The 26,561-nt window shown below is 41.1% G+C and overlaps 1 long non-coding RNA gene across 1 annotated transcript in view; it reads left to right on the top strand.

Annotated features, from left to right (window-relative positions):
• Positions 1-26,561, top strand: part of LOC127059469 (uncharacterized) — a 130,280-nt gene that overhangs the window by 15,616 nt on the left and 88,103 nt on the right. Inside the window, exons 2-3 of the long non-coding RNA XR_007777363.1 lie at positions 11,863-11,956; positions 12,547-12,682. This is a non-coding gene — a long non-coding RNA (uncharacterized LOC127059469). The remainder of the gene's footprint in view (positions 1-11,862; positions 11,957-12,546; positions 12,683-26,561) is intronic.

The following is a 26,561-nucleotide window of genomic DNA, read 5'->3' as shown; positions in this document are numbered from 1 at the left end:
AAGAGGATTTGAAGAACACAGGAGGTTCAGGGAATTGGACTGTTGCCTAAATATTCTTTATGTGCCCAAAAATGAATATAGATATGTATGTTCTGTAAGTTCCAGGTATGTAGGTCTGTATGGAGTTTTTATAGCCGTAAGAAGTTGGAGTGGTGGATATGAAGGTATTGGGAAAGAGTAAGGTTAGTAGGTTGGAATGCAAGGATGTGGGGTATGGGTATAGAAGATATCCTCACACAGACAGTGGAAATTCTAGGAATTTCCAGGAAAAAAACCTATACAGTGATAATTCCATTATTATAATATCTTGTCCCTTGTTATGAGTTGACCCTGTTTTTCCTGCTGAAACAGGGAAAAGTTGTCCTCCAATTTCCATGTTTCCTTTCATATATTGCACTTCAATTGTTATCCACTCTTGGTGTCTTGCTTGAAACGTGGTTATCCTGCCAGGTGTGTGCATGCGCAGAGGGACACTGCCAGCCCAGCCCTGCCCTGGTGACCTGATGATCTCTGTGTGAGTGCATAGTGAAGATCAGAAAACAAAAAAGAAATAGTATGCTTAAAGAAAGAAGGAAGGATAAGAGCAGAATTTTAAAGCACTGGAGATTCTGCAGGTCCCATGGTGACACTGCCCACCTGGAAACATGTGCTGCAAATCCTGTGTGTCTGCTGGCCATCAGCCCTTCCCTGTGTCTTGGTGGGCAGTGGGCAATGTGCAAGCTGAGACAGAGAACAGTGATAGCCTCAGACTGCTGTCAGGACTCCCTGAAGAGGGAGGAAAACTCTTCACATCAGAAAAAGCTTTTCTCTAGGATTTCTGCCATTTCCAGTTGTTTCGGGTCCTGGTCCATAAACCCTCCAGTGTGCTGCACTGGAAGGATCTAACATAGACAAGTCTACCTAGGCAGAAGGAATGTACATATTATGATGGTTTCACACCAGCTCACTCTGGGATTGTCCCTGGGCAATGAATTTTTTGTTTGGAAGACAAAGACACACATGAATCACCCAGATACCATCTTTGCTTCCTGCCCTTCACACCCTATCTTACTGCGTATTTCCCGCATTTGTCACTAACCATAATCACATTTTGGTGTGGGTCTTGCAACTCATTTAGCCCTATGCATGTTTAAATATGCTTGTCTAACTCTCCATATAGGAAGAAAATGGTTAAAAAGGAAAGACTTTCAATATATATGTCACATTATTTAGTTATATAAGAATGTCCATCATGCTGCAAAAGTATCCCAGAGTCCAGCAAGTCCAACAGCCAACAGGTGCCCCCAGATGGCTTCAGAAAAAGATGCAAGAAGCATGACCTTTGAGGCAGTGCAGAGCATGGGCTGGGTTATCACTATGGTACCAAAGTTTGGCTGTGTGATTTTAGTGGGTAATGGCCACGCTGCCAATTACACCACCTTGGAAGAGGCTGTTAAAGAAACCAGAGTCTCCTTTGGAACTAAAAGCAAGAACAATTGGCCAGCCATCCCTGTAGCAATTTCTTTGTGGGTCAGGATGGTATTTGGGTTTGTATTTAACTGTATTGGTTAAAAATGCAATGAACAAATTTAGCTTTTTTATTCTGGATACTATGCAAGCAGTTTCTAGAAAGAGAACAGAGCCTGCAAGATTACGATAGTGCTCACATGGCTTTTTGAGTGGGCAGCTGAAACGTTTTAAGTAACCAAAAATAATAGTAGGGGACATATGATAGCTTTTTGTTATGTTTTCTATTCCGTAGGACTGTCTTTAGATAGTTATTCATGCTGAAATTCATTACTTTCACGACTCAAATACATTTTATGACTATCTAACAGCTTGTCTGCATATTGGAACACAACCTTACAAATATCAGCACACAAGCATTTGCAAAATTAATTTAATTAGTATTCTGTCAGCTCTGGAGCTTAACTGCTGTGAATAGGTGTTGCACAGGCAGTATAGTTTAATGGTTCCTGAAGTATTTTAATTCAGGACTCCATAACATACTTCTTCAGCCTGTATGCTTGTGGAAAGAGGGTCACAAAATCTTTCAAGCTGCCCAGCTGTTAAATGGTATGCTTATATATAGGTAGCTTAGCTAAAATTGGTAGGATGCATTGAAGTATTTGGATGAGAGCTGCTCTACAGTGTAAGCATAAAGTATTATTATTAGAAACATTATTACATTATCAGCAGTGTGACTTACAATGAAAACTCAGGAACTTCTGGCTTTAGGAGATGTGGTTTTTTTCTTTAACAGAAGTATTCAAGAAATATAAAACAGACAAAATAAGGACATAGGTATAAAACAAATAAGAGCGATGTTAACTTTATTAAAAAGCTTCATTGTGGTATCAGGCAGGAAGTGAAACTGCTTTCAAACTGCAAATATTTCTCAATCATTTCATGCACCAGCAATCTTTGTAATAGGTTTCTGTTGTTTTTTGCAAAATGTTCAGATGAGTAGATAAAAGTTCAGACTCAAGGGGAAAGGCAGTCATTTTCCTTGGATTTCACTAGCCATGAATTTCACTTTGTGATTCAAAGTGACCTTAGAGTCTGTCTCAAAGAGCAGATGTGCATGCTGAAGATTTGAACCCTAACTATTTTTATAGGGTCATTCCTTTTTATAAACCAGCAGAGCTGTATGCTGCAGCCTTCTAACCGGCTTTGGGTGTTGACTCACGCTTGGTGAGAGTTCAGTCAGAGGCAGCTGAAGGAGAAACGGCTCCCAGCTCCTCTCCCTCCCCACCCTGTGCCTTGCCATGGGCTGGTGGGATGTGATGTGTGCCTGCACCCTGGCCAGGGAGCTGAGAGCCTGCTGTCCTGTCCTCCTGTGGGCTCCTGCTGGCTTCAGGCTGTAACCCCTGCTGACTCAAGAGGGGATACTTGTTGTGCTGAAGCCTCCTTGGGATGGTGGCTTCCAAAAGAGGGATGGAGGTGACAGCTGGTGAATGCTTCATCCATCCCAGTTAAATCTGCCAGCAAATGTGCACCAACACTTTTAGGTTTTGTGCTACTTGGAACTACTTCTCTCCCTCTGAGTATCATGTTATGTTGATCCCAGAGGGTCAAGTATAAAAGTATTGAGCACTTAGAGACACTAAATGCCCTTAGTGGGTGAATTAATGGGCCTTGAGAGTACTTGGCAGTGGGACTGCTCAAAAAAAAACTTCCATTAAACTCTTGCTTGACAGAAGAACAGTTTTTTCATTAAAAACAGAAAGCTAGAAAACAGAAACTTCAGCTATCATATTCATTTCTGTACCTGGGTCAGATGCAGAAGGTCAGATGCAGACTAAGTGCTAATTAGGTATCTCTTGACTCAGTAATTCTTGCTAAAAGTGCTGTGTGTGGGGCATCTAGAAGAGCAGCAGGTGTTGTGGTAGATTTTACTTGTCTAATCTTGTAGTTTCTAGACACCACGACCCCAGTTTTTGCATCTTTTCAACCAGCAATGGTTTATTCTTGTACAAAAATAGAAAAAAAAAAGGTAGGGAAAGCACATGCAATTAAAAAATTCCAAGGTAATCCCTCTTCACAGTGTTCAAAAGTGATCTAGTTTGAACACTTATTGTGTTGCATTTCAGTCAAATGTTTGTCTAAATTTTGAGAAATTGAAATCTTGGTAAATTGAGACAAGATAAAGTGTTTTAGAAAATCTTTGCAAACCTGTTCTGAGGAGGAAAACACCTTAATTTTTGTAAGAAAATATATATTAACCATATCTACCAGGTCTAGATAATGGCCTGGAATTTGGGAGACCTGATTCAGTTCTCTGTTCACTGTATGGTTTTCAGCACACCACTTAGTTTTCCAGTGCCTCACTTCTGAATCTGTAGAACAGGGGTGCTGTATTTGCCTTGCAGAGGTGTTGCAGAGATGAGTACTTTGAAGAGTGTGATGTTACTGTGTTATAGGACAGTGAAAATTTTGAAGCCTATACTTTTGTTGTTCCCTGGATTCCTATTCTTAACATTTTGCTTTGCCAAACAGGGGAAAATCACAAAGCTCTCCAAAATCGCAGCAATCTGCTGTTCCTGCTCTGTTTGCTTGTTCCAAAGCCTGCAAAGTTTTATTAGAATCTTTGCAGTGACTTCATATACTTTGTGCTGGTCTTTAATGACCTCAGGACCCATATGGACCACTGCATTTATTGTTGTGTCCTCACATTTCACAGGCTGATCTCAAGACTGCTGAGAGCTTGCCAAAGTCTTTCATTAGATACTAGATGCTTGTTGGATACTGACAGATTTCACAAGTGTGACATTAACAGGAATAAAAGCATTAGTACCTAGAAGAGGTTGCTGCATTTGCTCTGCTTGCTCCCCAAAACTTTTAGGTAGGTAATGATAGTAAAGCCTAATAGTAAAGCTGTGCTGGAGGGCAAAGAGGCCCCTCAGTATCACAGGCAATTCATAAAGACACAGAAATAAAACAGCTAAAGGGATGGGATAAAGCCTCTCCAAGCCTTGCAGGGAATGAATGGGTGGCTGCAGGATGTGGTCTGGCTGTTCCAGGAGCCTTGATTCATTATCATTAGTGCACTGTTTGCACAGCATTTGTAAATGCTGTAGAAAGGTTTATAAACAAGTGTCAGATAACAGAATTACTTGATGAGATCTCCAGTCACACAAACTGCAAATAGATGGGCACTGATGATGATGATAAGCTGAATGAGTTCTGACACAATTTAAAGGAGATGCAAGGGGATGGTGTGGCTTGCATCTGAATGAGTTCATCTGCTCCAAATGGTTCAGTTCTTAAATCTGTGTATGGTGGAGTAGGCAGAGAGTTTTAAGATCATAAGATCATTCAGGTTAGAAGGGATTTAGAAAGCCTGATGTGAAACCTTTTACTCAAAATGGGGTCAGCTAAAAGATCAGACCAGGTTGCTCCAGACTTTGTCTGGTCAGGTATTGAAAGCCCCAAGAATGAAGATTGCATAACCCCTCTGGACATCCTGTTCCCCTGCTTGATTTCAAAGACTTTTATTGTGAAAAAATATTTTCCTCAAATCCAGTCTGAACCCTGCTTGCAACTTACGCTCGTTGCTCTCCCACTATGTGCCACCGTGAAGAACATGCCTCCATCTCCTTGCTGGTTATCCTCATAAGCCCTGGGGGCTGCTGTTTTCTAAAGCCATCTCTTCAAGCTGGACAAGCCCACCTCCCTCAGGTCCTGCACACTGGGCAAGAGCTCCAGTTCTGGTGGACTTCTGCTGAGCTCACTCTGGTTGATTGATTAGCTGCCTTATAGTGATGCAGATTTACAGGAAGACACCAAATTCCTTCAAAAGCAAAAACTTCCATTGGAAATGTCTTTTTCACTGTAGAAAGCTGTTCTCAGTTGAGATGTGGCCCTGGCAGTCAGCTGATGGGCTGTGGGGCTCCGGGCTCACCAGCTCTGCAGCGCTGCAGCCACAGCTGGGGCAGATTGTCAGCTGGCATTGCCCAGGGTCTCACTCTGTTCCAGCACTGCTGAGGTATTACTCTGCAGTTTCCAAAATGAGGTACTGTGTAATTTTAGGGAGGAGAATTTCCAAAAACACAACATTTTCTTCTCTGAATCGACTTCCCTGTTAGTTCCCCTTTTTCCTTCCCCCTCCAAGTAATTTTCTTCAGAATCGACTTTATGTAAGGCACAGGCTGAACCTACAGATCCTTTTATTAAAAAAAATTATCCAGAGGATTGTGGGAAATGGGCAGGAGACCCTGTCATTAGTAAGGTGTTTGTTTAAGAGAACAAAACTATTTCCTTCTTTACTGTAGACTTCAGATTCTGAACAATTATTAACTTGTTGCCTTCCCTCTTCCTTCCTTCCTTTTCTCTTTATAGTTGGACCTGAGGTTTTGTTTCTCTCTTATCTGCTGCTTTCAACATGTTAAAAGTAAATTTTTGTTAGATTGCAGAGGCAGAAAGCAGAGGATATTCTAGAAGGGAGGCTGAAGCAACAATAATATAATTATTTTTTTTTATTAATAATTGCACCATTATAGATATAATCCAAATTTTGCACATGTAGGCAGACTCAGGGTGTCTAGGCAAGCTTGAGAAGGCATTGTGCTGCTAGTCCTGATGCACCTTTTCAATTATTTCCTTTCTTCCTCTCAACCTCCCTTCTCTATCACCCAGCCAACATCCATGTGGACTTGGAGGTGACTGCCCGAGGTGGGTGACATTGTCAAAAAGCTATAGATTTCTGCCTGGCATGGTGTTGAATAAAGAAAATGAGGCAAAAGGGCCAGTAAATTGTAATCATCCACAGAAGGTGCCTCACAGAGTGAGGCTGAGCTGGTGGACTTCTGAGCCACAGGAGGCTGTAAATGTGAATGCCATGCTGGATTGAAAAGGGCCTAGAAAACGTTATGAACAGTTGTAACATTTGAAGTAATAATACAGGCTTAATTAAATCTCATATTTGAGCACATTGGGTAGTCTCTGTAGGGATCAGGAAGGATTTTCCCTTATCCACATACAGCATTTTTTAATTGGTAAGGTGTATTATGTGTGTCTTTCTCAAAATCCAAGGCAGTGATTAAATGCTTCTGCTAGGAGTGGGATGCTGGACGTGAATGGTTGGCCTGGTGTGGCGTGGCAGATTTGGTCTTCCTTTGGATTGTTGGTTGTTTTCCCTTGTGATTTGCATTCTGATTCTTGTAATATTTGACATTTTCCTAGCTCCTGAAATGAAGGTAATGGCAATGAGGATCTTGGTTTCCACTAGGACACTAATTTTTTAACCTTTCTATCAGTAGAATAAGGGTTGGAAGCATGACCCAAACCTCTGAAACAGTAGAAACCTCAGGCCATCTTTTGCTGCATTATATAATGCATTGGTTGCTAATACTGTCTTTGCATATTCCAGCTCAGAGCAACTATGTGATCCATAAATTTGTCCTATAGAGGAAACAAATTAATCCGGTGGAAAAACACTTCTGACCTTTGAAATGCTCTGGGTGATGGATAAGAAGGTGTTTTATATGCTTGTGTTTGTCATCACTGCAGTAGTTGTGACTGCAAAACTATTTCTACACAGACATCCAGTGCTCGTGTAGCTGGGAGCCTGGAAAGCTTTAGTCTTCTGAGAGGGGTGAGAGGAGGATCTAAGCCAAAGCTAGATGTTCACCTGTGCCTGCTTAGCTCCTGCCTGATATGTGACCCAGCTTCCTGGAGACTGAGGTAGCTGCATAGATCTCCCACATTCTTGGAGTCCTAACGTGGTCATGCAAAGGGCAGAGGCACCCGAAATGGTGGTGCAGGGCAGATGTGAGATGTCGGATCTTGGCCAGGATGTCCCTGAAGATTAATTCTGTTATCCTGGTGGGAAATGCCAGGGGTAGCAGCTGAGAGCTTCTCTACCACTGAGCACAAAATGCTTAACACAGGCACACCACGTGTTTCTGACTGCTGTGTGCAGATGAGCAGCCTTGTAGAGTTCTGTAATGGAAGAGCATCCACCAGTTGTATCCATCTGCTGGCTGCTCATGGTACCATGGAGTTGGAAAGGTCGTTTTGCTGAGGCTGGGGAGTGTGGAAGAGGGTCAGAGAAAACTTGACCAGCCTGTTTTATCTTCAATCTTCTTGACTGAAGGAGGCACATTAAAAGCAAGCCAATTCCTAAGCTATATTTCTAGAGAGAGGCCAAGGTTGCTTTAATTAAAAGACCTATCTCTAAAATCCTTTATAAAGGATTTATAAACCATTAAGACTGCTATTAATTGTCACTGATCATTGTTTACAGTGAAGGAGGAGTGAAATTATATATGGTACTGACCATTTCTTAAACAAGGAAGGGTCATCCCTCCCCTAAATTGCTTACAGTTATTGCCCAGAATGTGTATTAAGGGATGCAAGGAGTATGAAACTGATCCCCAGTGAATTTAGTGTGGAAGTTTCTGATAATATTTTAATAATACTCATGCAAGAATTTAGCTTTCTTCTCAATAATTAATGCTTGTGAAAAGTTTAATATGTATTTATTTGGTGTGTTGTGATACTGGCACATGAGCAGAATAATGAGTTATATATGCATGAAAGGGTTTTCACCTGCATGTTGACTTTTAATTCTTTTTATAAATGCTGAACAATAAGGTTTATTTTAATTAGAAGAAGAAGATGATGGGTTATTCCTCCAGAGTGATTTTGGTTAAAAATTTAATTTGTGTTGTGTTCATTTCCTCTTAACTGTTTGCAAGAAAATGACATAGTGAAAGATGGCCCTGTGCAGAAATGAAAAGTAAATTACATCTGCAGTATATGAAAAAAATCTTTGCAAAATTTCAGAAGCCTGTCTGGTGAGCATATGCATCTGTGTATTGGTCAAATTATATGCTTTTAAGTGAAAGTAAGTGAAGAAAAATTACTAATGACACCCAGAGCAAATGCAAAATGGTTTCAGTTTCTTGAACAGGGCACCAAGATGTGAATCATCATATTTTCACTGTCAGAAAAACCTGAGTGGTTTTTCCTCAGGGTAACAAAGGTACATGTCAACTGTCTGAATAAGAAATCTCAGCAAAGGCAACACACACTCGTTTTACCATGAGGTAAACTCCCTCAGGTCAACCCCAGGCAGGGTACAATACTCATCTTGGCAAGTCACTTCATGGTAGAACTTGTAGTGCCTCATTGTCACTGTTATTTTACCTCGACATGCATGTTGGCTACCCTGGGGTAAAAATGCTGCCTCTTTATCAGCAGGCACCAGCCCCCAGTGTACGTGCAGGCCAACACCGTGCTCCTTCGCTGTCCCCAGGTGTGACAGCCAGCTTGTACCTTCGCCTACCCCTTCTCTTTTCACCTCTCCAGCCCTCTTCACGACTCAGAGGAAGTCCAGCACCTCTCGTGAATTTATTTCAACCCACTTCACTGAATCTGTCTCATAAAAACTTCTCAGGCTGTCAGGGGGACCCTGTTAACTAGTTCCAGAAAATTGTTATAATATTGACAACCACCATGTGGTGTGTATTCTGCAGCCCTGAATATGGCACTGAGACCTCCCTGCACCATGTTTTTCCCCTGGGGGTCTCTCCAGGTTCCTCTCCCATCTACTCCTTCTTCAAACATTCCTGTTGGTTGCAGGTTTGCCTTCTTGTGCTCGGCATATCCCCACTTCCATCTCCACCAGAAAATAAGGGCCTCCTTATCTCTCTCTCTCATCTCTCTCTCATTTGCTGAAGGTCCCTTATTTGTTCCTGTGCTAGGAGCTGGGAATATAATTTTCCTTCTCACCAATCTTATCTCCCAGGCAGAGCAAAAAGAAGTAAATTATTCAGTTGACCACATTTTAGCTGTAATGGGGTGAGAAGCAGATGGTTAATAGCCATTGTTATTTTTCTTTTCAGTATATAAACCATTGCAGGGGGAAATAAAGGTATTGGTTTGACTGGGGAGAGGCAAGGGATTGCATGCATCCTGCACTTTTCTCTTTGGGTGAGCGGGTTGTCATCAAAATCATATGGTCTGTGCTTTGATTTGTAGAACTTTTCCTGAACATTGGGCTTGCCTGGAGATGACATTGAAAAGTTCCCTTATTACAGGCAGACAGCTGAATGCCCTCAAGCTGAAAGTAAGACCTTGCTTGACTTAGAAAATGAATGTCATTTTTCTGGTATTGTTATTGAAGGTAGTGTTATACTCCTGTGTATCTGAACATGACAGCAGTTACAGCATGGGTAAGTGCTTATAATCAGCTGTGATAGTGTTTATTTTAGAAGTCGACTGAATCACTAGAAACCTGCTTGCTGAATAATTTTTTTTGGGAAAATTATTGTCTTGCAGCTATGTAAATTCACAAACAACCAGAAAATTATGTGGTACCAAGTTATCACAGCACCTTAGATGCATTCCATGTTGTAGGTATGGAGGTCCTCTCAGGTTGTATTTGAGAGTGCTATTTGTCAATTACTCTTTTTAATTTCTGTCCTAATTTTCCTTCCTCTAGTGAGAAATTTTGTTTTCCCATCTCTTCTTCCCAACAACTTAAAATGTCTAGTATTCCAATATACCTCTGTGGACTCTCTACATTCCTGTTCACCAAGTTATTCTTCAACATTGATCATTGTCTTCTTCTATCAGGAAGCTGTAGCAGAAAAGAGCTGCAGTATTCATGTGTGTTTGACTCCCTAGATTTGATTCTAAGCTCTGCTAAACCCGCCCAAGGTCAAACTCTTGATTTATTTGAGAGTTCAGACTTCTTATCCCAGGTCCTGTGAGTGATCTGTTCATGTGGGTGGCCTGTGTGCTAAAAGGTTGGGCCTCGCATTTTTCTAGCCAAGTCACATGTGGGCCTCTGGAATCTCAGAAATTTTCCACTTGACAGAAGAAGGGGACTTCAGAAGCACTGCTATAAGTACTTAGAAAGATAGGCTAAGAAAATATTTCAGTGTGCCGATACCCTACTCTCCTTCTCACTTTTGCAAAATGGTGGCACATTTCTTTGAAACTTATGCAGTTTGGCATAGTTGTGGGTATAGGTTGGTTTTGACCAGGATTTGCTTGTCTGTCTGTAGAAGTGCCACAAGGGCTTAGAAAGCTGCAAGATCCAACTTTAACTTGCATCAGTTACATCGGTATGTTTTGTCTTCATTGAATTTTAAACTGGCCCTGATGTCATGATGAGAGCTTCCTGAACTTCAGGATGCTGTGAAAAAATGCAGTTCCTTAGAAAACAGTATATTAAAGGCTCAGCAGATGTGTTGAAGAACTATCTTTGGAGTTCCTGCATTGAAGATGCAAGTCACTGTTTTTGACTAAGTACAGGCTTATATTATTAGAGAGTGGTCTCAGCAGAGGCAAATTACCATTTGCAGGTGAGAGAAGTAGCCTGTTTCCTTTGCCTTTAAGGAGAATATTTTCAATTTTTCCCAAGATATGACAGTTCTTTTGCACAAATGACTTACTGTGAAGTCTTCTGTAAGCAATATGGTGGGTCATTAATGGCCTGCAGAGGAGGCAGTAAGAGGCACAAGTATCTGCAGGTGAAAGCCAAGTAGATAAATATAAGGTACTTTGGAACCTGTTTCCTTATCTAACCTTTTAAGGTTGTCATTAACAGTTTCCTGTTTATCCTTCAGTTGAAATCTCTGCTCACCTTGAAGGAGCCGATTGTGATTGCTCGGTGGGAAGACTCATTAGGAGCTGTATCTTGCTCCATCTCAGCAACTGGGCATACAGCTCTGAGATTTTATTCCCAGTTCAGGATTGGAAGGCTGCTTTAAAGCAAAACAAAGTGTTGCTGAAGTCTTTTGTCTTTGGTTATCAGAATTTACTTGCTTTAAAGATAAATGCTGTGTAGTTCTATTTTTTTTTTTTTTGTTGTTGTTGTGTGTGTCTTTTTTGGGGCCATTTTGAGACTAAAACCAAGAGGTATCTCAGGGGGGTTATGGTTAGCTCATGCTATGCAGAATTACACACAGTAGGAAATCTGGGGATTTCTCTCTCTTGCTTCAGTGACTCTAGCAGCTTGCCCAGCAATCCCATAGTGACATGTTGTAAGGGTCATGGTTTTGGTGCAAAGCCAACACTAGTGTTAGCAAGCAGAATTCCTTATTACTCCACTTTTTTTTTTTTTTTTTTTTTTTTTTTCCCTGTTGGCCCAACACCAGCAGCAAAAGTAACATGTCTGAACCTGTTTCCTTGTCTGTTCTGGTGGTTACCCACTTTCTTCTCCCCCGGTTCAGGGAAAGTGGAGAAAAAAGGTTTGCCTTTGCCCAGCAGCACTGCAGGTGTCTGTCCCTCTGAAAGAGTCCCAGCAGTGTGGGCGTGCTGGAAAAATCCCCAGTGACTTCACCCAGCTTGGCTTGTGGTGGTTACTCACAATGAGGTAACTTTTTTTCTAATTTTTTTTCTTTTCTTTTCTTTTTTTTTTTTTTAAAGCTCTGCATGTTTAATGCCACATCTGAGTTTTTGCATATGAGTGAAACTGCAGCTCTGGGACGATTCAGGGAGTTTTCTCTGCAGAGTAATTTTGGTGAGTAAACACAGATAAGAGGAAGCTGGGTTAATCCAATAACTCCTCCCTCAAGGGCAGGTGCAGCAATGTGGCTCAAGGTACAGAACAGAGGAAATGCCTTGTTGACACAGGTGATCAGAGCAAAGTGGCCAAAATTGATATAATGATATGAGTTTGCAAGGCAAAGCCCTGCTTTCTCAGGGCTGCTATTTGCAGCCCTCCGTATCACATCTCTGGTCTTTCACCTCTGTTTGGTCAGGCATCCTGTTGTGGGTGACTTCCTGGCTCCTCTTCATGATCTCTCAGTAGCTGCATTGCTACAGTGTAGCTTGGACTGTGTTGTGTTAACCTGAGAGGATTATTAAAATAAACTCTGAGTCATATTTGAGCTGTTCGTGGGATAAGATGGTTATCAAGGTTTATTTTTTCTTATAATTAGGTCTCTTAAATATTGCCTCATTAGATATCTTCAGTGACTGTTGGAAAAGTCCTCAGGGAACTAGGGGTTGTTTGTTTTCAAGGGAAATTCGCATGATAAATACAGAAACTTGTAACTCTGTTTAGGTTTTTTTATTAATGACAACTAATAAATTTTTCTTTAATCTTAGGTTCTTGTGCTGATTTCTTACAGCCTTTCCACTGCTATTACAGCTCTGGTATCCTATAGCAAGTAAGAACATAACATTACAACTGTTCACACGTGGGAGATGGAGGAACTGCATTAAGAGCCCATCAGATAGGAAAGTAAGAGGCTGCTTAGGTTTGTATGGAGCCACTTCCAAGTTTGGCAAACTGGGCTGGAGTGCCTTGGCCCAGGCTGAACTCTGCACTGCTAGGTTTGTAATGGCTCTAAGCAATTCTTTTCTACCTTGTCTTTAAATGTTTATCACCCAGGGGTTCAGGCATAGCCTGCTTTGTTTCTGTGGTATTCCTCTCCTTTCTCCATGCTTAAGGGGCAGCCTGGGAAATTGCAGCATATGCTTTTCCCTGCTCTGCAGTAGCCTGAGCTTTCATGTTGCCAGTCTCTTGCCCTCCTTTGCTCACATGTCTGTCAGCTGGCTCACATCCATCTCTCAGTGCCTCTATCTGATAAGACTGGTGCTGTTTAGATACATTTTGGGAAGTGTCAGAAAATATCCAAGGAGATATAGTTCTTTTTTCAGTCATCTTTTCTTCTAATCTCTTAGTCGGGAAATCTTGATCTTCAAATTCTGCTTCTCCAGCAGTCACCACCATTTTTGCCTCCTCCTATCTCTCCCTTCACTTCCCCTTCAAAAACAGGAATAACTGACTTCGTGCTCCCACTTAGAGCTTGAGGTCCAATGGGCATGTGGAACACCACACATGAAGTAGGAACTGCTCTGAGAAAAAAAAAGGATGTTGCTGGCCCTTTGAGGCAGACCTCTGCCTTTCTGCTTTCCTCTGTTGAATTATCTCTAACTACCACAAGTTTTAGGTGAGGTTGTTATATAGAACTAACTGCATAATATGATCTCTCCAATGATAGCTTTTACAGTCAAAGGTTGCAAGGTTTTTTCTGTTTTTCTTCTTTTTTTTTTTCCTTTATACTCTCCAGTTCTTTTTCATTTGCTAATGCTGAGATATCTAAGAGGTATTTTTAGAAAAACTGGTGAATCTGGAATGCTCACAAATTTTAGTAGAAATTCCTCTTTTTATTTTTTGCAATGCTGTTGTCAAAGCTGCATACATTATTTGATACTTGTCAGTATTCTCCTCAATTCAAGAATTTGAGTCAGGTAGTCAGGGATGAGGAGGAAATAACATGTGGAAGAAATGATCACTCTTGTATCAGGAGCAATGAGTTGTGAGCAGAGACCATGAGGCTGGGACTCATTTCTCTGCATGTTTTGATGGATTGATCTGTGATTAATCTGCAAACAGGAAGAAAAAGGGGGTAATTAACAACAAACATAAAATTTGGAATGAATAATCTGATGAGTCAGAGGCACAGATTAACTATATTTTACATTTAGGGACTATTTGGAAAGGTTAAAACTAGGAGGAGTTCTGGAATAGGCTGCATCAGCAAACTGGTATATTATTTACTCTGGCAAGGTTTTAGGCAGTAGGGAAGGCTATTCCAGGAGGTGTTAGTCTGGGCATGGTCAGCACTGGCTCAGAGTTTGTGTAAAATGCAGATTCAGGAGATTACTGGGCACAGAAGCAGACTTCAGGAGTTGTAAGGCGCCTCGGAACATCAGCCCGGTAGACTACTGGATCTGCTGAGACATTCTGTTCTCCTCTCTGGAAAAGAGGAATTGGCTCATGCTGTGGAATGACTAACAAATTGTCCCTGAGGACTGGCCAGTTAGGTAGGAAAATGTTATTTACCTTAAAAAAAACACAACGTTTTTACACATATTCAAGATGCTAATAATAAACTGCCAGTGGAGCTCTGCCCTTTGCTCATAACTGTGGTCATTGCTTCTCCACAGTATGACTGAGTGCTAGCATTTGTCATTTCACCCAAACTACTCATACACTAAAACTAACAATCTGGCCATCACACCTCTCTTGGGAGGTTTGGACGTGAATCATGGAAGAGGGTTTGGGTCTGTGCCACAAGTCATGGGAATTGTGGAAGGAAATTATTATATACTAGATTTGTTTTATAGTAAACCACATACTGTCCTAGAATTAGATCCCTATTTTATATTTTCAAGAGCCAATTCAAAGAATCCTAACTCAGATTAAATTCCTCTTCTACTTGGAAAGTTTGTCCCAAACATAATTTAGGTTTTTGTTTTGCTTCTTGTTTACAACTTTTTTTCCTTTCTTATACATTTTCTCTTTTGATTCAGGCTTTTTTTTTCCCTATGAAAAACCTGCCCTGATTTCTTGAGTCAGTACTTTTCTTTTTTTACTTATTTCTCTTCTCTTTCAGATAGCTAAAAATACTTGGCAGAACATCCTCGCCTCAATTCTGGTCCATACATATTTTTCCTCCTGCAGAATCTCCCAGGTGAGGCAAGGGTTATGAGTGGAGATGGTACCTGCCATCTGGAGATGCCAGATACCTGGGTTAGACCCCACTTAAAGCTGGGTTTTAGTAAATAAAGCTGCCCCAGGAGTTAAATGCATTCAGTACAACATACACATAGTCCAGACAAAGGGCCAGTGAACTCAGCTGCAGCAGAACATCCATTTGCTCTCTGGTTGTCCACTCTGAGTAACTCAGTAGTGGAAAAAGTAAACCCAGTGCATAGACTGTAGTAATTTCCCTGGCATGCCTTAAAAAACAGTCAGACACTTCTACCTCTAAAATATCTAACTCCCTAAAAAAACCCCAACCATAACCCCCAAACACTGTGGAAAAGAAAGGAAAACTTCTGAAGAGGTACTGGGTTCTTTCTGCCATAAATGTGTTGTCTGCAATATCTCAGGTCAGGTCTTCTGCAGGAAACTGAAATAATTTGTGGGAAGCACTCTTAAACCAACCTTATAGAATCCATGTGACATTTTATTATTTTGTAGAACTTGCTTTTATATATGAAAAATAACTAAAAGGAGAATACAATTAAATGGAAATTAACTAAGGCTAGATAGATTTACCATAGGCAGTGATGATATCTGGAGCTTAACAAAAAACAACCTGTCATGCACATCCAAATGGTATTTTGAGATATGTACTGAGCTTAAAAGAATGAATATTTCATTTGAAGAGAATGAAAGATACTATTTCGGAACTTATTCTTTTCCGAGGCACAGCTGAAGGGTGAATCCAAGCTTTTCCATACAGATGTATGAGACGGAATTCGTACTCCACCAAATGAGACCTTTATGCTTCCACCTGCATATTATGGCTCTAATAAACACGTTATCAGCTCATGAAAATGATGGCAAACAGGTGACTGGAGGATTTGATAAGTCAGCAGCAAAGATTAACAGATTTTTCTCAGGGAAAAGGTACGAGAGATTCCTTTATTTAAAACAATTGCAGCATGTGAATTGACTGCACTTAAATCATTACTGGCAATTAGTATGTGTCAGAAAGGTTGCAGCTGGCTCCAATTACAGGTAGAACTTTTAGAAGCTGAACTTAATTGTACGTGTGATAGTGAGAGGCTGAGCAAATGCATACCAGGGTAAATGTGCTCCTAGAAAGGAGGGCAAGATCTTATGAACTGGGACATGATTACAGTAACTAGGCCTAGTTCCTGCCTCCTGGGAAGTAGATCTTCTAGGGGGAAATTGATGGGAATACAGCAGTTCACCTTGCTGAGCTTCTTTGGGTGGTGGGGAGAGCTTAAAAGCTAAATATAACAGGCAGTACTTCTTTGTCCCACTGTGGTAGGTTTGCCCAGTTTAAACTCTTGGCAGTCATATCCAATTTAGGCTGTATAATCAAATGCACTCAGCTCAAGGCCAGCAACCTGCCCCCTCAAAGGCTCTGCAGCTGTAGGCAGGGACTGATTTGCAGAGTGCCTGGGTATTCTGATGGGGCACTCCTTCTTGTATGATTGTATGTGTGAAAAACTTTTTCCTTCTATGATGGCAGTATGTTGGACTCTGTGGTATAAAGGCTCTTGGATTTACAGCTGTGTTTGGGATGTTTCTGCTGTAGTCACAATTGTTAGGATCTCTTAGTTGCATTCCAGGCTATGGCCATGTGCCTTCTCCCTGGTCATGGACCAAGGGGACCTTTTTGTCATTCCACTTCTATCTTTAGTTGTGTGTGTGAGCTTCTTGTCATGTGACAAAATACTGATGTTTTGAGCAGAAGACTAGTATGTGTCTGATCATATGTTAGGAGTTGGAATTACAGCATGTTGGCTGCTTTCCATACTTCCACAGAAGCGATGTGATCCACCTTGCCAGAGAAATTTATCTTTAGGCTCTCGAATTTCCAGTTGTACCAATGACTGAGATCTCCTGATGAGCCATATTGCTTTGCTCAGCTCCTGTACCCTGTTATAGGAGCCTTAAAGAATAGAGGATAAGTATTAATATTCCCATTTAGGGGTTGAATACTGCATATAAACCTAATGTGTGTCCTTGTGTCAGGATGATGCCCTCAGGTGGAGCCCAGGCTTACTGCTGGCTTCTGGAGGGGCTTGTGTGCATTTGGTAGAAGAAGGGAGAGCATGGAAAGCCTTCTATCTTTTTGTCTCTTTCCCTTTGTCTCTTGTATGTCAGCTGGAGGAGAGAAGCTTAACCTTTGTTGTCTGTGTACGAGTGAGTTTTAGCTTCTGTTTTCCAACAAAAGGGTCTATCCAGACTACTACATTTTTGAAGGGTTTTGTTGAACAATTTTAAAAGGTTGTTACTACTTCATCTGAACCTATGAATGAACTGTGGTGTGACTGTATTTGTGTCTCCCTGTCCATCAGCCAGCACACAGTGCCTGTGGTGGCAGGAGCTGTTCTGCACTGTGCCTGTGCTTGGGCTGGTGCATGGGCGCAGGCACCCTCTCGGTTCCTGGTATTGCTCACAAACCCATGGCTGATCAGCGGGACAGCCACCGTGAAACTCATTAGAGCTGCTGAAAGCTGCACTTTTGGGAGAGTGGGGTGGTGTTTCACGTAGCATGTGCTAAAGTGCAAAGGCTGCCATGCTTGTAAAACTAAACTGGAACTTTGTTGGAGAAGCACTAAGCATTCCAGCAGTGCACACAGACCAAGTTTTGAGTAATTCCTCCGAAGTCTTCCCTGTGAGTGATTTGCTACTAACATCCAAGTTCCACAAATGTTGCTATAATGTTGATAATATGTTTTAAATCCCCAGCTCTTTCTCTGGGATTTTGAGATGAAAATAGTAATCAAGTAGCAACTGGGAGCTCGGGAAAGAGAATCTGGGATTCCCCGACTCTCCCAATGTTATTGTAGTTTTTTTTGTATCAGCATCAACAAAGGTGCTTGCTGTGCAGTAAGCTAAGGTTGTTCTTTCGAGATACTGTTGGTTTGGTGCGTGAGGCCTTTGCAAGCAAACACTGCTGTCTCCATGTGATTTCTTCAAAAGCAGTACACTCATTTTTGGTACAAGTATATGGTGCCTCTACAAGAAATAATTTGTCATAGGTTTTGTAGTGAATGAGCTGCCACATTTATTAGAGTTCACAGGGTGCCCACGGTGCTGTGGGGCTTGTGGATGCATCTCCTAAGCAGCACTGTGCTGCAAATTTGTAATTTTCAAAATGCAAGGCCCCATCCAGCATCACTTCAGCTGGGCTGTATGTTTTTTTGTTGCTGTTGGTTCCTGAGCACAGAATTGCCAACACAGGAGATGACCTTCCAAAAGAAACTTTGAATATGTTAAAACAATGCATGGTACATCCCGTTCCGCTCTGTCTCAGTGTCTCAAGACAAAGGTCTGTTCTGGGAGTGAGGGGGATGTCATCGTGTTCAGGGCTGTGCAGCTTGGTGGGAGATTTGGAGGTGAGCTGTTTTAGCTGTTATTGATGCCAAACCTTATATTTTATTCTGTTTAATTGTGCTCAGATAGATGAACTTCAGCATTACCAGGCCCAGACAGGAGCTGTAGGATATGGGAAAAGTAAGGAATAATGCTTGTTGGCACTGCATCCCTTCTCACAGACTCTTAGGAGACCACCAGAGGCTCAGGGCAGGGCTGTCTGAGATACTGCAGGGCCATGTGGCTGTTCTGTTGTCACCTCCCTGTGAGTGCCCTGCTGGCATTGTGAGTTGCCTCGAACCTCTCTGGTAGATTGAGTGTCACAAGCTCCGTGCAGTCCCTGCAGCTCTTGACACACACCAGAGACAGCTCCTTTTATTTTTTAAAATGAAAGCAGAGATGCTCTTCTAGTAAAGTAATTGCTGGGGAGGATTTTGCCTTCTAAGAAACAAAGTATTTCTGTTCTTAATGCAAATTTAAACAAATGCAATACTGCTCTTAGTGGAAACTGCCATGGGGTATGCAAGAAAGTTCATGTCATGAGCAAACCAGGCTGCTAATGGGCTGTCCTGGGTCTTGCTGGTCACATCTTCCCTTTGAGAACTCCAGGAACTGCATAAATTTCTTTCAGTTATGCTTCCACAGCCGAATACTCTGCTTACTTTGTGGGAACAACCTTCATGTTAGGCAATTCACTGTGAAGAATGGATGCTGCAAATAGATTCCTCTCCCATTGTGGATTTACTTCATGTGAGAAGGTTCTTGGGGAATACAGTTCTGGGGAGGTAAATCCAAATCCAATCTCACAGATGGGATATATTCTTTTTTTTTTTTTTTTTTTTTTTTTTTTTTTTTTTTTTTTTTTGTTCTCTTACTGCTCAAGTGTTAGAACTTAGGAGCTGAGCAAGAGACTTAGAAATACAACATTAGAGTACTTAATAACGAAAGTCTCTGTCTTTCTTTAGTGTTGAATTTTTCTTCAATGTTTTCTTTTCTCTTTAGTCATTATAGTCTTATCATTTACTAGCAATGCCTGTATAGATGTCTTAGGGACTTTGGTGAGACGTGGGGCTTGAGGGGAGGGATTTTGTGGTCCTGTTAGCTGCTCTGACTGTGTCCTGGGGCGTAGCATTTTGGCTTTCAGGACTCCTCTACAGTATTCCATGAAACAGCTATAGGAGTGACTACAAAGAGAGGTGTAGCAACATATGAGAAAGGCAAATATATAAAATCACCTCTAAGTTGTATGATTAAAAGCACTCTAACTATAAATTATTATTATTATTGTTTTCAATTATAATCCATTTATGGCTATGGACAGTGTAAACCAACAAGAGAGCTTTGCTTCCCTTCGACTATCCTAGTTCTGTGAAGTTACTCTCAGCTTCAGAGACTCAAATTTCCTTACATGGCTCTTCTTCCCCTCTCTCACCTACTCCCAACTGAAACTGTCTAAAAATGACAATTTCTAACAGTTTTCATTACATTCATGGCTATAGCTTGTGGGTGGGGAAAAAAAGCCTTTAGAGCATGGTGTCGCTGAACTGTGATTCTGTGAGAAATAGGAACTCTGGTGACAAGGCCTGAGGACCCTGGTGCTCTGGGAACAGCACTGGCTATTGCAGAACTTGGGATGAAAATAGGAAGACAGCAATACTTGAGGTCACTTTATTTTTTTTTGTCCCCTCTGAAGAGAGCAGCTATTGAATTGATTCTTACTTGAAAAGAACCCTCCTTGTGTTTCCATTTTATTTTTAATAACCTGCCCTCTTGTCTCCCCCAACGCCTCAAGCTGTGCTAGCATGGAGATCACTAATGGCCCAGGTAGCACTTTGAAAGTCATGGGATATGTCCTTCTTCCTTAAAAACCAGCCTAGTGAAAAAGAGCTTCCTTATTTTTACAGGTTTGTTGTTCCCTTGTGTGGAGGCAGTCTCTATTTTGTTTCCTCCACAGCCATTCTCATCCCCCATATTTCCTTCACAATGTCTTCTCTGTGTTTGGGCATCAATAGCTGGGCTTCAGCCTCCTCAGGGCTCCGACTGGTGGGGATTTGCCTTAACAGCCAGTCCTTTTGTAGCAGGGCTTTTTCTAAGACCTCTCACTCCCTTGGGACAAGCTGTCAGCCCACACAGCTTGTCATGAACAAGGCAATATTTGAAGGTTTTACTTAACTCACTTGCTCACTTTTTCACAGATTAGTATTTTTTTAGACTCTGTTATGTTGTTTTAATTGAGTCTTGCCACCAAAACAAATGAACATTGTGTCACCACATCTCAGTTCCTTTATACAGCTGTGGCTAAGAGAATTTGGAGACGGTGCTACCTGCAGAAATGTTGAAGTCAATGCTTTGTATAATCGTGATGATTTACACTCAAACGACTCCATACATAAATCTGGTCACACCAGAACAAGAGCTGTGGAAAGTGTATAACATTAATGTATACTCATTACATTCCTCCTTTCACAGGCTCCAAGGCTGTCAGGCTGGCCATGGGCTGGGGAACTTGAAGTAATGAGGAGTCAGATTTGGACATTTTACTAGAAAGCATTGCAGTTCTTCATTAGAAGGGGGATGCCCTTTAAGAAACAGTGCTTCTGTGATGTTCAATGGCTGCTAAGGAGTAATGAGCTCTGTGTTTGCTTCTTGTTTTTTTATTGGTGGCAAAGAAGCTTGTCCCATTTTGCAAGTTTATTGAAAAAGGCAGGTGTTAAAAAACCCTAACACCTTGAAAACTCAATTTTAAATTTATAGTGTAGCTTTCTGCTCTTTGAAACCAAAGATAAATTTCCTACTGATTTTATCAGGAGCAATATAAAGGCCTGAAAAGATAAGTAATGCTTTTTCTCTCCATGTGAAAACATGTCACTGGGTTCCTCCCTGGATAGTTTTGGCTATATCATTACAAACATACACCAAGGACTGAATGTGGCCTTGTAGTGAAAAGCACTTTGTTTATTCAATTTGCAAACCTCAGAATGAAGGCCCTACTGGCCCTGAAATGGGAAGGAGGAATACAGAGCAGGCATCCACGCAAGGTAGGGTGACTCCTTCCATGAACAGAGGGTGTCCAGAGCAGGAAGTCAGTACCCAGAGAGACAATTTTGGGTTGCAGTGCCTCATGTTTGCCCTTACATCTGTCACATGGCTTGTCCTCAGAGTTGCTGAGTGATAAGCACGCCTAAAAATCCTTTCCTCTATTGCAGGGGAGCTAGTGTGGATTCAGTCACCTACCTTAACTCCCAGATCTGAAACTTCTGCTGAGGAGCTTTGTTGGTGGAAGATGTCATGTTCCATCAAGTGTTTTTCAGAGAAGAGTGGCACTTTAACAGCCTGCTCAAAAGGAGGGAATTTCTTTTCCAGGCAGAATGAGCAGGCAGGTCTTTTGTTGATCACCAAGTCTGTGGTTTATTTAACTGGGTTTTTTGTGTGCTGAGTGCTCTAGCTGGTGATAGGGCTACCAGGCTGTGCTGTCAGCAGCGTACTGTTACTAGGTCTTATATCTGACTTCCTACAGCTGCAAATGCTGACAGCAGTAATATTTCACAATGCCTGGGACACAACCACTGGGATGTAGGAGAGAGTCTTCTAACTGAATTCATGCAGTGAGAGAGGCTAAGGAAGAGTGGCTTTCTGCAGAAGGGAAAGCTGGTCCTAGGAGAACTACCCCTTGCTTTTCAGTTACCAAGTCCACTCCCATTGCTGAGTCCATTCTTGGTTTCTTATGCCCCAGTGTGTTCCTTTCCTGACTGATTTTTTTACTTTGTATCTTCCACTTGGATGTGACTGCCAGAGCAATTCATGCCTCTGTTACCTTCAGACTGAATTTCTGCAAAGGAGGATGAGGATGGAGGCAAGTTTGAGACTTAGCTTGTGCAAAGAGCCATGTGTAAGTTAACACCATTCCTGATTTACTGCAGCTGAGCCTTCAAGGACAGATCCTGCTCATGGAAGCTCCTCTCTGAATCGCTTTTGTCCTGTGGTTCATACAGCTGTATTGGCAGGCAGTTACCTTCCTGCCTCTGACTTCAGTCATGGTTTGCTGGTCAGCCTGCTCTCCTTATGGTAATTGTAGACTCCCCCCAGAGATTTGGTCTTGAGAAGTGCTGTTCACCCATAACTGGAACTAAAGCAAAGAACGTGGTTGTACACACAGAGAGGGTTTTTAATCCTGTATAAATATAAATAATATTTTCATTTATAAATAAGCATCGAAAATTCTAGTATAACTGATAGAATATAAGTATAAAAAGCTTCAGCTTTTAATACTGTTGTGTTCCTTGGCTTTCAAGTTTTGTCTCTAGTCACGAATAGGTATTTTCACTGCTGAACACTTGGGCTGCTTTCTGTTATGAGCTCTCTCTCAGTGAATCACTTCTTTGGTCTCCTAAGAAGTTGGTTTGCTCAAGGTGGTGTAACTGTTGTTATCCTTGAGAGTAACACACGGGTCATGGATGATATAGATAACAAAACAGACACTGTTTAAAGAAGCCTCAGTTCTGAGAGCTGATGTTGTTAATAATCCTTGATCTCCTCTGGCTGCTTATAAACTTGACAGTCTGCTTCAAGGGTAGACTGCTGGTATTTTCAGTCTTAACTAACAGGCAGCCATGCTGTGGGATACATACTGGGATATCGCTAGGATCAGAATTATTAAACTGTATTATAATCTCAACTGGGATCACATCTGAGATTTCACAGTCAACACAGGACTCAGATCAGGAGCTGTTGAAGCTGTAGCTGGCAGTCAAACAAAAAACTAAGAATTTGAAATGGGGGTCAAAGTTGGTGACATGACTGTCTCTTATGATAGATATGTCAGGGATTTACAGATATTTTCTATTTTTTTAAAAGTGGGCCAAGATAGAAAGACTTTTTCTGAGTTTTCATCGTTCCTTGTGTTCAGTTCTACAATGTAAATTGCCATGGGAGAACCCAGGCAGATGAGAAACATTAGCAGAACAAAGCAAATACACATCATATTACAAGACCATATGGGCAGATTAAGCCCTACCTAAATGTGGGGTCTGCACCCTTGTTGAAGTTCTGCCACAGCTCAACCAGTCCACAGTGATGGATCCTTAGTGCTGGGAAGTAAAAAAGTCCTCTTGTGCACTTCAGTGAAACTGTGTCTGTAGGACAGGCTGTATTTATTATGTGCATGTTAGAAAAATGAGGTAAAGAAAAGAAAAGGGGTATAAACATAGAAAAATGTATACATTTATTTTCAACACAGCATGATGCATGTAGCACTTTCAGTGGGCTGCATGACTCTGGGCTCAGCTCAAATACTGAAATTCCACGACAGGAGAGTTTCTTTTGAACTCACTGAGAGAGAGAGAGTGACTGAATTTTGTGTGCATCTGAAGTTGATTTCAGATGTGATCCTTGCAATAAAAGCACTTGATGGATGTCTGATCTGTGATGTGCCCAAGGGTATCTCTTTCTGTGGCATAAGTTGATAGTGGGCCTAGCCAGCACATACAATGCTTGTTGTTCTTAAATCAGAGCACATATGCTAAGATGGGAATGAAACTTTAGCGTAGGTAAGTCAAACACAGTCTCAGGCTTTTCCCATAGGCATGAGTAAATCTCTTGACACCTCTCCCTTTCTAATTTTAGTGATAGAGATGTTGCTTTTGCAGGAATTTATGATTGCAGTTGGTGTCTTCACTTAGAACTTGCATGGCTTGTTTAAACAACATTGCAGTTCTGAAGTTCTTTTGCAACATCTTAGGAGGGCACTAAAGCAATATAAAACAGACCAGGCCTGACCCCAGGGAAGTTAAGACATGGGTTCAAAGAGTCTTATTCACTCATTTTTTCTGCAACCCAAGGCCAGCAATTGTATTTTGCACCTGGACTACTAGTTTGTCCAAGGCAAAAATTTCCCCCAAATTTTGCTTTCTGTCTTCATGCCTTTCTATGGCTCTGAAAGGATCTACAGGGTTTTTCCACAACTCTTCTCTAAAAAGATGCCTTTGTTTTTCCTGTCACTCTCATAAAGGCGTCCCTGTGGGTCCTGGGATAAAGAGAAGGATTTACTTCTGAATGTGGAACATCTAAACAGTTCCCTTACACCATACTAGGTTAAAATAACACAATGTAATTGCCTGTTGCTGCAATATCATTGTGGACAAACTGGTGTATTTCTGAAATTTTCTGAAGCGTATTGCAGAAAGTCAGTACGGGTTTAATCCCATGGTCTGCCCAGACTGTCAGTGTACCCTTGAGGAGGTTATCTGGTCTTTGGGTAACTCAATTTCTTATAACTGACAGAAGAACACTTCCCTAATTTTTTTTATGCTGGAGTAAGAAGTGCATTAAGGACTGTTAAATCCGTGTAGCCCGCAATGGTCAAACCATATCAGCCATTAAGGCAGATGGTAAAATATCTGAATACACAATCTGGCCAGGAGAGCCTGGGTTCCCCATGAGATATTGCAGCCGTGCTTTGCCTGTCTGTGCCAGAATGCTGTACTGCCTTGTGTGTCACTGTTAATCAGCATTTCCCTTCTTGAAAGGATTTGTTGGAGAGCACCATTTTATTCCATCTCAGACAATGCAGGCTGACTGAAGTATCTGGGAATGCTCATTGCAAACAGCAATCTTTGAGGTGATGATAATGCCTCGGAAGGGACCCCCTAGCCAGAGGATCCTGCTAGAGCTTGGGTGTTAACTGAAGATGGTCAGGGCTTCTGTGGTGTCCTAGATCAACACACTTCATTGTAGTTCTCTGCATACACTATCTTGCATCAGATCTGTCTCGTTAAATCAATGGAATTATTTAAATAAATTATTTTTATTAATTTATTATATGAAAAAATTTAGAGCGAATTCCTTTGATGTCTGATATCCTAATCACACCCGTAGGGCATTAGCAAGCACAAGGCACATCTGAGTGTCTCTAATTCCCTAGTGGTGTGATTATATCTCATAATATTCACAACCCCCTGGAGCTTCTTTACTGGTATAAATAAATCAATTATTTAAGTCAAATACTTTGATCATTAGAAGCTGCCAGTGAGTGCTTGAATGCCTGAGCTGTGCAATTCACCAGGAATGATCTTGCTTCTCAAAATGCTGAGCAGCAGAGCTGAGTGCTACCAGCACTTCATTTCAATCTGCTTTATAAATTAGATTAGAAGTCAGTTTCCAATACTTCATCCTGGATAGCAAGGAAGGGAGAACTTTACAGGGGTGGAATTATGAGATATTGCTGCCAACAGATCCTTTTATCATTTAACACTGCTGTCATAGGTTAAATGTGAGCTACTGTTCATATTAACTAATAGCTATTATACTGAAAACTGACACAGGGATTCCAGCTAATGCACCATGAACCTGGTTCACACACACTGCATCATATTAACTATTATTTGCACATATGGATGGAAAGGAGTTTTGAGTCGCTTGGGATGTACGGCAAATTAGCATTTTATATCATTTTAATGAAGTGCTAATTGCTCCTTGCAACCTTTTTTTGTGCAAATTGAATGGGTCCTATTTGCATTGTCATCTAACTGCTGTATTACCTTGCAGCACTTTCATTAGGATGAGGTAGCACAGAGTTCTTCAAGGAAAAATATTAGTAATTGTGAGATAATTAGTTGTGATACCAATATTGTTTAAAGTAGACTGGAAATACTGCAGTTAACTTTGGTTTAGCTTGGAAATATTTCTATTATTAGGTTTTATAAAATATCTTTCATTTTGCATACATTAAACTGACATCTTTACAAACAGAGGGTCCTGCTTCAATATTTTATTTTTCAGTTCCTGTTTGTCAAGGTCCTTTGCGTCTTCTAATGAAACATGAAACACAGAAAAAAATAATAAATAAGGAGAAGTTTATTGCTTGTCATTTGTCTCTAAAATGAATTCCAAGTCTGGAGCTCTTTGAAATGGCAAAATAAGAAAATATCTCTAAAGTTATTGAATTTACAGGTGTCTGTGAGTCTGATCAAACAGCAGACAAGTCTGTAAAACAATTTAAGAAATGTTGAAGATGTTACAGTTGTAATAATTTACAGAATCTTGTTAACTATCACAGATATAATTCTCCATAAGTGTAACATATAGTAAAAGTACAGTATGTGATATTTTCAGCCAGTACAGGTATTTTGGACAACAGAGACAGGTGGAAAAGATGAGGTAAAATTGAAAGGTAATTTCATGCTAACCTGGGGATGTTTCCATGACTGGGGAGGAAGCATGATTAATTTCTGAAGCCTCTGTGGGAAAGGCACCC

Source organism: Serinus canaria, chromosome 3 (assembly GCF_022539315.1).
Source record: "Serinus canaria isolate serCan28SL12 chromosome 3, serCan2020, whole genome shotgun sequence".
In the NCBI taxonomy this organism is placed as follows: Eukaryota; Metazoa; Chordata; class Aves; order Passeriformes; family Fringillidae; genus Serinus; species Serinus canaria.
Note: the sequence above shows the minus strand (reverse complement) of the source record. Positions and strands in the feature narration are given on the sequence as shown.